Source organism: Triticum urartu, chromosome 4 (assembly GCF_003073215.2).
Source record: "Triticum urartu cultivar G1812 chromosome 4, Tu2.1, whole genome shotgun sequence".
NCBI classification, from domain to species: Eukaryota; Viridiplantae; Streptophyta; class Magnoliopsida; order Poales; family Poaceae; genus Triticum; species Triticum urartu.
The window spans coordinates 144364014-144375615 of NC_053025.1; the positions used below are offsets into that span (position 1 = coordinate 144364014).

The following is an 11602-nucleotide window of genomic DNA, read 5'->3' on the forward strand; positions in this document are numbered from 1 at the left end:
GTACTACGATTCTGATTCCAGAGTGTGCTGTTACTGTATGACAGAATGATTGACCCTGCAAAAAAAAAGACAGAATGATTGGCATCAATTTGTTTGTTGGAACACATAGACAGAGCCCAGAACAGAACTATACATATAAGATCATTTTTTACACTGATAGTGTCAAAATTGATCTTTTATTTTGGGACGGAGGGAATAACAAATTAAGGAGATTTTGGGCAAGAAATAGAGTGAAAGATCCTTCTTTAATTTCTTCAAGGCTGCTCTTTGAATTAATGGAAAAGAAACTGAAACAGAGCAGAAACAGGGCAAGTATACAAGTAGCCCTCCTGGTTTCCACTTGCAAATTCATAACTTCATTTCGAGCACAACAAGGGGATCTTGTGACTTTATTTCTTTCGTCCATGTTCAGGGTTCTGAAATTGTACACCGTTTGGGCCTGTGCGGTCAGGTCAGTACTACAACTGAATCTGTAACCAATTTCAGACAAGGCGAATTGGGTCCTCACTTACTTGTAGCACAACGGAGTTGACGACGTCGGCGTATCGGACGGGCGGGCACAACCTGGTGCTTCCAAAAGGATGTTCTGAAACCCAACAGCTGAACCTGAATTACTAATTACTGATAGAAAGATGGTTGCATGTTGTTATCTTGCTACATGTAGTCTAGAGCCTGTTACGGTTTGTTTCGTTCCTATTTAAAAGCTGTTTGTAGGCTCTTTGCAGCACAAGGACCTGCTGCACCAGTTGTGATTCAGAACCCACACTGCTTTGTTGTTACTGTGTGCTTGTGTCATAAGTAGAAAACTGAGAGAGAGAATGAATGGTTGATACCCTGGAAACCTAAGAAGCTACTAGTCAGGTTAGTTTCAGGTTCTGAAACTGAATGCACCGGGTCGAGTGTCAGTATTCAGTCTACAATTAGGCATAGCCTGTACCTGTAGTTAAGCAATGACTTTCTGGCTAGTTCTCTACTGGTCTTTTCTGGTATAAGTAATCGTTTTCGTGAGCCTCCGCTTGTTGATTTCGTCTAAAGCGATTCAGACTCGAGATTGGCTTGTGAGTTGTGACTATAAGAGAGAGAGAGAGAGAGAGAGAGAGAGAGAGAGAGAGTTCAGATAAATGTACCACCAACGTTAAATGCTCCAGGATTGAGGTTCTGAAACCCGTTCGTACTGTTGTTCTTTACTTCTTTTTTGCAAGAAAAATATGAGTGATGGAGAACAAATTAATATTTGTGCTGAGATTTTCTACTCTCGAGTGTACTACACCCGAGTTAGCAAAAAAGTTTATCAACGAAATCCAAAAAATCTGAAATTTTGCTACATCAAACTTTATCATATGTTTGAGGTTCTTGCCAAGTTTCATCGAAAAATAACATCCGACGAGCTCTCACTGAAAAAAACAAAATCGCTGCTGAAAGTTTTGTGCACTGTTGAGCAGTGATTTTGTTATTTTTGGTGAGAGCTCCTCAGATGTTATTTTTAGGTCAAATTTTGCAAGAACCTCACACATATGATAATGTTTCATGTTCCAAAATTTCAGATTTTTTGGACAATGTTTGTCCACATTTTTTCAATATTTTGCTAATTCGGGTGTAGTACACCCGAGAGTAGCCACTACTTTCCGTTCTGTTTTGCCCTTCCCTTACAACCACAGTAACAACAACCGAGCCGGCGACAAACGAGCTCGACGGATCTTCCTACTAGGCCCTCGATCACCGATCTCCTTAGAACCCATGCTGCTTTGCTCTGCCCTGCTGTGGTCCGAGGTCCGGCGGAAACATGTGGTCGTCGCCGGACCCGTGGTGCGCCACAAGCAAGCTGCCCAACCTGCCAAGGATTTTTCTTAGTCCTGGGTTTCGACGGTCTCAGGATGTATAACCAGAGGCATCAGTTCGATGCACATGGTGAAACCAAATCATGAACAGTAGGGTAAGCCTTTATTTGCTGGCCAAGGAAGAAACTGACTTTGTGGGCTGATGGAGCTAATGAGGGGGTCGCAAAGTCAGCTTCTCATCCACCTTTCCATCTTTTGCATCAACCCGACTACAGACAGAAAGCGGTAACGTTAGGACCTGTGCTACGTTATAAAGAAAAAAAAGACTACATCTTAGCACGGTAAATGAAGGACAAAGTGAACAATTCAACGAATAACCAAATCAAACTATATGAGAGAGCACTATGGTCAGTAGTTGTAGACTGAATGACAGAGACCAGACAGTTTCTGGTGATGATATACTAGCCCAGTTTTCGGCACACTTGGTTCAGGGTTGATGAGCAAACTCAACTGGTTTGGTTAGACATTAGTTAGGTGCTTATGGAAAAAGAAGTTTTTTCATTATCCATCTTTGAAAGCAAAAGAAGTTTTACCATTTCTTTTTGTTCGTCTGAACACGTAGGCCCTTATTAGGCTCTGAGTACCGTAGGAGTTAAGCTATCCAAAGAGAGAACCCAAGCCATTAGATTTCTAGCTTCACCTATCTCAAATATATATCACGGCATAGTCTCCATACTGAGATGGCTTTACCATCAATAAAGAAATAAACTGAAGCAACAGTATGGTCTAAGGCAATCAAGTGTAGCTCATACCTTCTTAGAAATGGCATTACTCAATGATTTCTCGAAGAGATGTACCTGAAATTTCATAACAGCACATACATTACAAAGTTAGCAGGTCTGTGTGTAGACATTTACATGAAGTAACACTACAGAAAAATCGGCATGCAGCCACTAGGATGCAACAATGGAGTAAAACACATACTGACCACTAGGATGCGGGTCTACCAGTCTCAACTATGACGCTTCAATCATTCAGAATTGGCTCCTGTTTGGTCGTTGGCTCTTCCTTGCCACAGCACTCTTAATCTGGTAGCCAATTTTGGATGCAGGCTCACTCAACTCACACCTCTTATGTTCTGCTCTGTTGTTCTGTTCCCCACACAATCAATCTGTATTTTTCCTTCAAAAAATTTCCAACTATATAATAACCTTTATACAAAGATTTTTATTTTTTTGGAAACAACATGTAAACCAAGAGTAAGCAGAAATAGCATTAGCTGGGAAAGGTACAACTGGGATGCCCACCATGAACTAGCATAGCAGTCTCCACTAGTCCATTGACTAAATCTGCTCCAGGGGTTTTGCCCTTTACAACCACCGGCGACTGGGGATCTTCATGCTAGGCCCTCGATCGCCATCTGCTGAGAACCCGTGCTGCCGCCTGAGGTCTGGCCATCAAGCAGGGTCGCTGCTAAAGCGAGCGTACGATGAAAAGCAGGAAGCGATTTGTTGGGCTGATGGAGCTCATGAGGCAGAGTTGCAAAGTAATTAAAGCCTCTCATCCAACTTTCCAACTTCTGCATCGACCCAACTTCTGACGGTGAGCAGTAGCGTCACAGCAGGTGCTCTGTTACGGAAAAGCCTCTCAGCACAATAAACGAATGACAAAGCCTTCTCAGACAGTACCGTCTTAGAAATGGCATTACTCATTAACTTCTCTCAAGCAAACTTCTCATCCACCTTTCCTGCCGACTTCTACGCGGACCCAACTTCTGACGGAAAGTTGTAGCGTCAGATTCGGTGCTCTGTTACAGGAAATCCTCTTAGTGGCCTAAACGAACAACAAAGTGAAGAATTCCAAAAAACAAAACAAGTGAAACCATACAGCTCATACCTTCTTAGAAACGCCATTACTCATTAGCTACTCTGAAAGCTGTACCTGAAATTTTACAACAGCATACAAAATACAGAATTAGAGGCTAGAAGAGTATACAAGTGCCCTGCTGAGTAGATAAAAAGCAAGCGGATTATTCAGGTGGAATGGCGGTAATTTCGATGAACTGAACAATACAGAGAATGGCTTCGATGCTTCAGAGGTTCAAGGTAACACGGGTAAAGCTACATTTACATGTACTTACCTGATTTATGTACAGAAAGATGCCACAGAAAAACCTCGCGTGCCAGATATGCACGGATGGATAAAATTCTACATTGTAGCTCAAACTTCAGATCTTTTGTTCACGAGGTAAACCAAGCCAGAAGAGAACTAAATTGACAGTCAGTTAAGAGGAGAAGCAAGGAGAATACCACTGATTTATAAGAATTGACAGATTCAAGGCTATAAGAATTCTACAAGGCTATAAGAATTGACAGATTCAAGGAAACCTGGCATGGTAGATTGAAACAAACATGGTTCAGAACTTTAAATAATCTGGTAACAAGGTAAACTAAACCCGAACAGACTATAGTTTACGGAACTAGGGATGTATGTGATGATAATGCCTGTACTGACCAGTTTCATGTGCAGATGTTAGATGCATACTGAGACCTTTTGAAGCTTGTATTGGCAACCCGGAAGCATACATGCTTGGATTCTAAGAGGCTAGCTAGAGGAATGTACAAGTCCAGGAAGTGCCCTGCAGAGTAGATAGAAAAAACAAGTGGGTTATTCAGCTGAAATGGCAGTAATTTGGATGTACTGAACGAAACAGAGAATAACTACTCTGATGCTTCACAGGTTACCTTTGGTCAGATTAAATTATGATCTTGGGGATTGTTCCTCTTAACTTGCGGCACTGCCTCTTTAGCTCCTCGTTGTCACACATATGGACCTCCAATACTTGCAGTGATCTTGGGAGGCCGCCCTTGGGCAGCGAATTCATTGCAGCACACGCGATGATCTCTAGTTCCTGCAGAGATCTTGGGAGGCCATCCTCGGGCAGCGACTTTAAGGCAGGGCAGTCCAGTAATATCAATTTTTGCAGAGAGCTTGGGAGGCCATCCTTGGGCAGAGAAGTCAGGGCAGGGCAGTGGTGGATGTTTAATTCTTTCAGAGAACTTGGGAGGCTGCCCTTAGGTAGTGACTTGATGGCAGGACATTCCGTGATGTTCAATGTTTGTAGAGAACTTTGTAGTCCGTCCATGGCTTGTAGCGAACTAGGGAGTCCGTCGTGCTTGAGCAACGACTTAAAGGCAAGGCAGCCATGGATGTACAATTGTTGCAGAGAACTCGGGAGTCTGTCCATAGGCAGCGACTCGAAGGCATCGCAATTCGAGATGTATAATTCTTGCAGAGAAGTCGGGAGGCCGTCCTCCGGCAACGACCGGATGGCTTGACAGACAACGAGCCGTAATGTCTTGAGGTTGGCAAGTCTATGTAGACCTGCTGGGAGGAATTGCAGCTTCTTGAAACAGGAAAATACGAGCGTGTGGATGGAGGTGAGGAGCTGAAGGGCCTCCTCTTGCTCGTGTGTGAAGCACTCGACATCTTGGCTCGAACCAAGTCGTAGGGTGGTGAGGGAGGGAGAGAGGAGGCTACAGATATGCGCAGTATGGAGTCCTGCAACATCGTCTGTGCTTAGCTCAAGCTCTTGGTGTGCAGAGGAACAGGGGAGAAGAAGCCCCTTGTTAGAGGCGAATACGGGGTTTTCGTAGATGCAGATGTTTGTGAGGTGGCCTTGGGCGAGGAGAGGGACTATGCTATCCCACCTTATGCAACGGTTCAGCAGAAGAATATACTGATGACTGTCCCACACCGAGCCATTTTATCCCCTGACAACGCCCTATTGTTATTTGGGTGAGCTCTGGCATAAGAGAGAACAGTAGTGTCAATTCCTTGCCGCTGCCACCACATTGCTCGACACTTAACCTTTTGACAGGTAGCTGGCATCGTACATGGCCCACACTTTCAACCATGGATAATATATTACTTGAGTTACTTATCTGGAGGGATTCCAGAGATTTTAGCATTAGGAGGCGATCGAGCAGCAGAGGAGAGCAACTTTGCATCACCAATGTTTTCAGATAAGTTAGATTTGAGAAGACCAACCCATTAAAGAACACACTATCCTGGCCATATGTTCCCTGCACTTCAAGTGATGAAGTTGAGTCTTCTTTATAAACTAGCCGCTCAAGACCGGAGCCCACCCTATTTATCACAGCGGAGCACGGACCACAAGTCCAAGGGATTGGAGGCAATGACAGTAGCTTCGGGCAGTTGTGTATCCCGAGAGACTTTAGTCTAGGAAACCAAGATATGCTCTTCTCTTGCTGTCGCAGACCACAACTAAGATCTGGAAAGCACAGCTCGGTAAGTTCAGAGCAATCTTCAATGGTGAGTTCTTCCAAGTGATAGAACAAATGACAAGTATTGTTGTCCCCAACCCATTTTCTCAATCTTGGTATTTTAACCAATTCTAGCCTTTTCAAATTTTGAAATCCTTGGCCTAAGATACAGTCCTTGTACACTGCACCAAGATCATTGACCATCCACATCTCTCCTAAAGGTGGAAGGTTTCCCCAAGACAAATCATACAGATAAAGAGATTCCAGATTCTTTATGGAGAGGTTTACACCTAGCCATCTTGGACAATTAGTTCCTCCATGCCCTTTAATGTATAGGTGTTGAAGATTGCTATGTGGTACAAGGCGTTCAAGAACATTTTCTTCAAATGTAGGATCCCTGTTAGATCGCTGAACATACCATTCTAATATTAGCTCTTGCATGTGGCTTTTGTGTATCAGTCTTGATTTAGTTGCTTCTTCTTCTGATTGCACCTTTTCAAGATTGTAAATGCCAAGCAATCCTCCAATATTTTCCAGTTTCCCTAGTTGACTCAGTTCAAACATGTTGCTTTCTTGTCCCACTCTAAATGTCTTTAACTCATTGATGAATTTTAGTTTTCCCACCTCAAATATGTCAGAATGAAGTTCTTCTCGGGGCACAACAAAATGACCTAACTTTACAAGGGTGCTAATATGCCTTGTTGAACCAAAGCGGCCCCTCCATCCTTGTAGATCAATGACTTCCAAATGATATAATCTACACAGCACACCAGCTACACACAAGCCCTTGTCATCACCAAAACCAGCTAGCTTGAAGTAGCGAAGATGGACAAGTTTTGAAAAGTTAGGCAACACATCCTCCAGGTTATATGATGCATCAGACAAAAATACAGTACGAAGGGCTCTAGCTTCCCGAAACAAACCACAGAAAACCCTAGAAAAGGTTCCGTGGTATTGTCCAAACAACATTAAAGTGTGTAGGTTTTGAACTTCAAGCCTTTTTTCCAGCGCACACAAATCCCTCTTGTAGTTTTCAAAAGTCATGGTGTCCTTGACGTCTGCATCATCCACAATGATAGACAGATGCCGAACAAATGGGGGAATTTCTATGCACATCACATTGGAGCTTGATATGCTAAGACACTCATATGATGAGACCTTCGCAACCAACTCACGCAGTAGATCATGGATGGTGTAATAAGGACCGCCCAATCTCGATTCATTCTTTTTGAAAAAACCTTGATTAACCAAGTCAGTTAAGTAACACAATCCAACATCTTCGATTCTTCTCTTTTCATCATCTGAGTGTAAAATACCTAGGCCAATCCACAAATGAACCAACTCTTTTGCATGAAATTCATAATCTTCGGGAAACAATGCACAGAAGGAAAGACATTGAGGCGGCTGCAGATTACGCTGACCTGTTTGGTTGTGCACATGGTCAATTCCCAATTAAATATCTGGGAATACCGGTTCACTATCGGCGTCTCACCATTGCGGAGTGGAAGCATGTTGAGGAGCGTCTAGAGAAACGACTGAGCAGTTGGAAAGGCAAGTTGCTCTCAGTTGGAGGACGGTTGGTTTTAATTAACTCTGTCCTCACAAATATGGTTCTCTATATGCTTTCTTTCTTCCAACTCCCAAAAGGGGTCCTCCAAAGATTGGACTATTTTAGATCCAGATTCTTTTGGCAGGGAGACGGTGAAAAGAAAAAATATAGGCTGGCAAAATGGAGTGTGGTTTGTAGGCCGAAAGACCAAGGTGGCCTTGGAATTCATGACCTGCAGGTCAACAATGAGGCCCTACTTAGTAAATGGTTGTTCAAACTTCTTACTGAGAATGGTGTTTGGCAAACCATATTGCGCAACAAGTACCTAGGCCAAAAGGCGGTGTCTCAGGCTTATTGGAAACCTGGTGACTCACACTTTTGGGCTGGCCTAATGGTGGCAAAGAAACATCTTTTTCGCTTTGGGTCTTTCGCGATAAAGGATGGGTCAGAGGTTCGTTTCTGGGAAGACATATGGCTAGGCAATGCCAGTCTCCGAGAGCAATACCCAGCCTTATACGCCATTGCTCGCAATAAGAGTAATACTATTTCGCAAGTGCTTAGTTCATCCCCACCGAATATTTCGTTCAGGCGGGATTTGATTGGCCCCCGACTTTTGTCATGGCATAATCTTTTATCCCGTCTGGATTCGATTAATCTGACACAAGGTCGGGATGTGTTTCACTGGAAACTCACAACATCAGGGTCTTACACAGTAGACTCGATGTACCGTGCGCTTATGCATTCCGAGGTGCCAGTGAATAATAACAAGAAAATCTGGAAGTCAAAGATTCCACTAAAAGTTAAAATCTTTATGTGGTATCTTCGTAGGGGAGTTGTACTAACCAAAGACAATCTTGCACGGCGCAACTGGCCAGGAAGTAAGAAGTGTTGCTTTTGTGCTCATGACGAGACAATCAAACACCTCTTTTTTCAATGCAAGTTTGCACGGTCTACATAGTCAGTCATCCAAATAGCGTCAATTTTGTATCCGCCAACGAGTATTGCCAATATATTTGGTCATTGGTTGGACGGAATTTCAAATAGTGTCAAAACGCTAATAAGGGTGGGGGCGTATGCCTTACTATGGTCGCTTTGGCTATGTAGAAATGATTTGATTTTTAATGACAAAAATGCTTCTCCTCTGCAGGTTATTTTCCGTTGTACGCACTCACTTCGTACGTGGTCTACGCTACAACAGGCGGAGCACCAACCGCTGTTCAAGGCGGTGTGTACGCGGTTGGAGCAGGCGGCTATGGAGGTTTTTTCCCAACATGGGTGGCAGCATAACCTCCGGATCCATCCACCGCCGAGTTCGACATAGGCAAAGTGTCGGTCCATAGGACTCTACTGTTGTCGTATTGTCCATTTTCTTACTTTTTCTAGTGTCAGACTTTGGTGTTTGGCTGTGTGCATCCTAGTTATGCAGAGGCCGGGTGTTACTCATAATGTTTTGTATCCGCTTGATGCTACATTTGAGATAATAAAATCGCCCTTTATCGAAAAAAGAAGGAAAGACATTGTTGCAGATGGAAAGGGAGATAATCATAGCTAAGCTTCAGAGCTGGCATAATGTCATTATCGCTAGCTTGTGACTCCCACTCTTTACTTTCCCAAACTCTCATCCAATGGTCAAACGTCAGTTGCTTCTTAAGCAATCTACCCACAGTTTTTGCAGCAAGAGGGAAACCCTTCAATTTTTTCACTATTTTGCAGCCAACATCATATAGTTCAAGATGATCTTGCCATGGTTGTTGTTGGTCACCAAATACACATGCTTCAAAGAAAGACATGATATCTTCAAGACCTAGATGTTCCATTTCTATAGAATGGTCAACTGTCCTGATCATGTTTGCTACCCCTGGAATTCGAGTTGTGACTATAACCATATTGCCTTGTGTCCCAACTTTTTTAAATGGAGCTAATAGTTTTCTCCACTCATCGTCATGATATTTCCAGACATCATCCAAGACAAGTAAGAACCTCTTTGATCTTAACCTTTGTTCAATTTGCTCTTCTTTGCTACTATTTTTTGAAACCTTGACCGTAGAACAAATCGTTCTACGGTATTCTTCTTTGCTACTATCATTTTTGCTTTCACTGTTGTTATCTTTAGGGAACTGCTCCAAAATCTCTTGTGCCAAAGTATCGGCAATGAAGTTGAGAGACACACATATCCAAATTGCAACCTGGAAACTGCTCTTCACTTCTTCAAATATGTGTTGTGTAAAGGTTGTCTTCCCAACACCCCCTGGCCCAACAATTGGAAGGACAGTAAGTCGTTTGCAAGAATATTCACCATGGGTGATGGCATCTATAATTTCCTTTTTCTGGGTATCCCTCCCATATAGTTGAGGTTCTATAATTTGTGGGGTGGTTCTGGGTCGATCCATAGCAATGCTGACTTGGGTAGGGATACGGCTTAAGCTCAGAAGCTCTAGATTAAGAATGGTGGAGACCATAGCACATACATGCTTGAGCTGATCTACAATGTCTATCATTCTCTTGGACATTTCCACCCTATCAAACTTCAGTTTTGGTGCTCCCTCTTTGGTGTTAACTCTCTGCGCCGGTACCTTGGGCGGGCAGGCGCCACAGAAGAGCCACCATCTGCTTGCAGCTGGCATGTTGGGCGATTCGGCCAACTCACTGGTGTGAGGAGAAGAGTAGCAGCATGGTAAGTGTTTAGCAACAGCTTGAACAGCACGTCCAGGGCTGCCACCAATATCTTCTTGGTCATCAGGTGGGCTAGCAGAATGGGAGCAGGAGCTCATGGACTTGATCTTCCCGGCAGCAGCTCTAGCCGTGTGGCGAGCATTGAGGACGAGGCCCTGGAGGCAGCCACTGTCATCCACGACGGCTGCTGCGTGGTAGGTACCGTCCAACACGTCCTGGATACGGAAGTAGTCCAGCTCGTCCAGCGCTTCATCCGCGACGTACGCCAGCTGCCGCAGTTTGTGGAGCAGCCCCTTGAGCGCAGGGTTAGTGATGTCCCTGCCGTGCCCTTGGGCGTTATTGAGCATCCCCTGGGCGTAAAGCAGCTGCATCTTGAGGGCGTCGATGTTGGGGCCGAGCCCGGCGCTGGCCGCCCATGCCTCCAGCAAGCCGTCCGTCACCGGGGCCAGCGCCTTGGTTACCACCCACCATGCTGCGCTGACGGCCACCTCCATAGCCGTGTGTGCTCTTAATTTGCCTGTTGCTGATGGAATCAACAACTTGGACCTAGGGCGCCAGCTAGCTGCACCTGCAGGTAGAAAAACAAACCCGCCCGTTTGCAGTTGATTAGCCAATGGCAGCAAGCAATAATAAAGATATCATTAATTCATTATATGTGGATTTTTCAGCCAACCTCACAAAAACATGCACGCAGCGCAACACAACTTTTCAGGTTTTCTTCTTTGCTTTATATAGGAGTTTACACAGCCAACTCGACAGAGTGCAACATGCAGCCCCCAACACGACGCCACCCAGATTACAAAGTCCGATTTAAACTCAACACCAAAATGAGAAGCAACATTATTTTTTATGAAACATTTCGTGTTTCGCTTCTATACTGCCAGGCCAGAGTACACTGTTGTTTGAAAAATAGGTTTTTTGCCTTTTAAACTTTTGCAGGTTTTGACGTGTTCCCCTGTGAAACATGGTGCAATATTTTCCCTCTGTATCATCAGGACGAATCCGCAGTAGTAAAAATAAAAATATTATGATGTAAGCATGTAGTAATGAATTCTATGAGATGAAAGCAATATTTAAAAGAGAAATTGTCACACCCAAAAAAACTAGCTAGGATGCATATAAATATTTTCCTTTAAGGCCTCCTTTGGTTTGAAGAAATTTTGTAGGAATTCTGTATGATAGGATTTCTATAAGAAAAATTCCTTTAAATTCCTTTGGTTTGTAGGAATAGAATCCTATTCCTATGGAGGAATTTTTCCTATCCTCCACACTTTATAGGAAAATAAACACTAGCCTAGACTCAATGAAAATATTCC

At 43.7% G+C, this 11602-nt stretch overlaps 1 pseudogene; it reads right to left on the reverse strand.

The window, feature by feature from the left end:
• Positions 1-4282: 4282 nt before the first annotated feature.
• Positions 4283-11167, reverse strand: LOC125551138 (annotated as a pseudogene).
• Between the last annotated feature and the right edge of the window lie 435 nt (positions 11168-11602).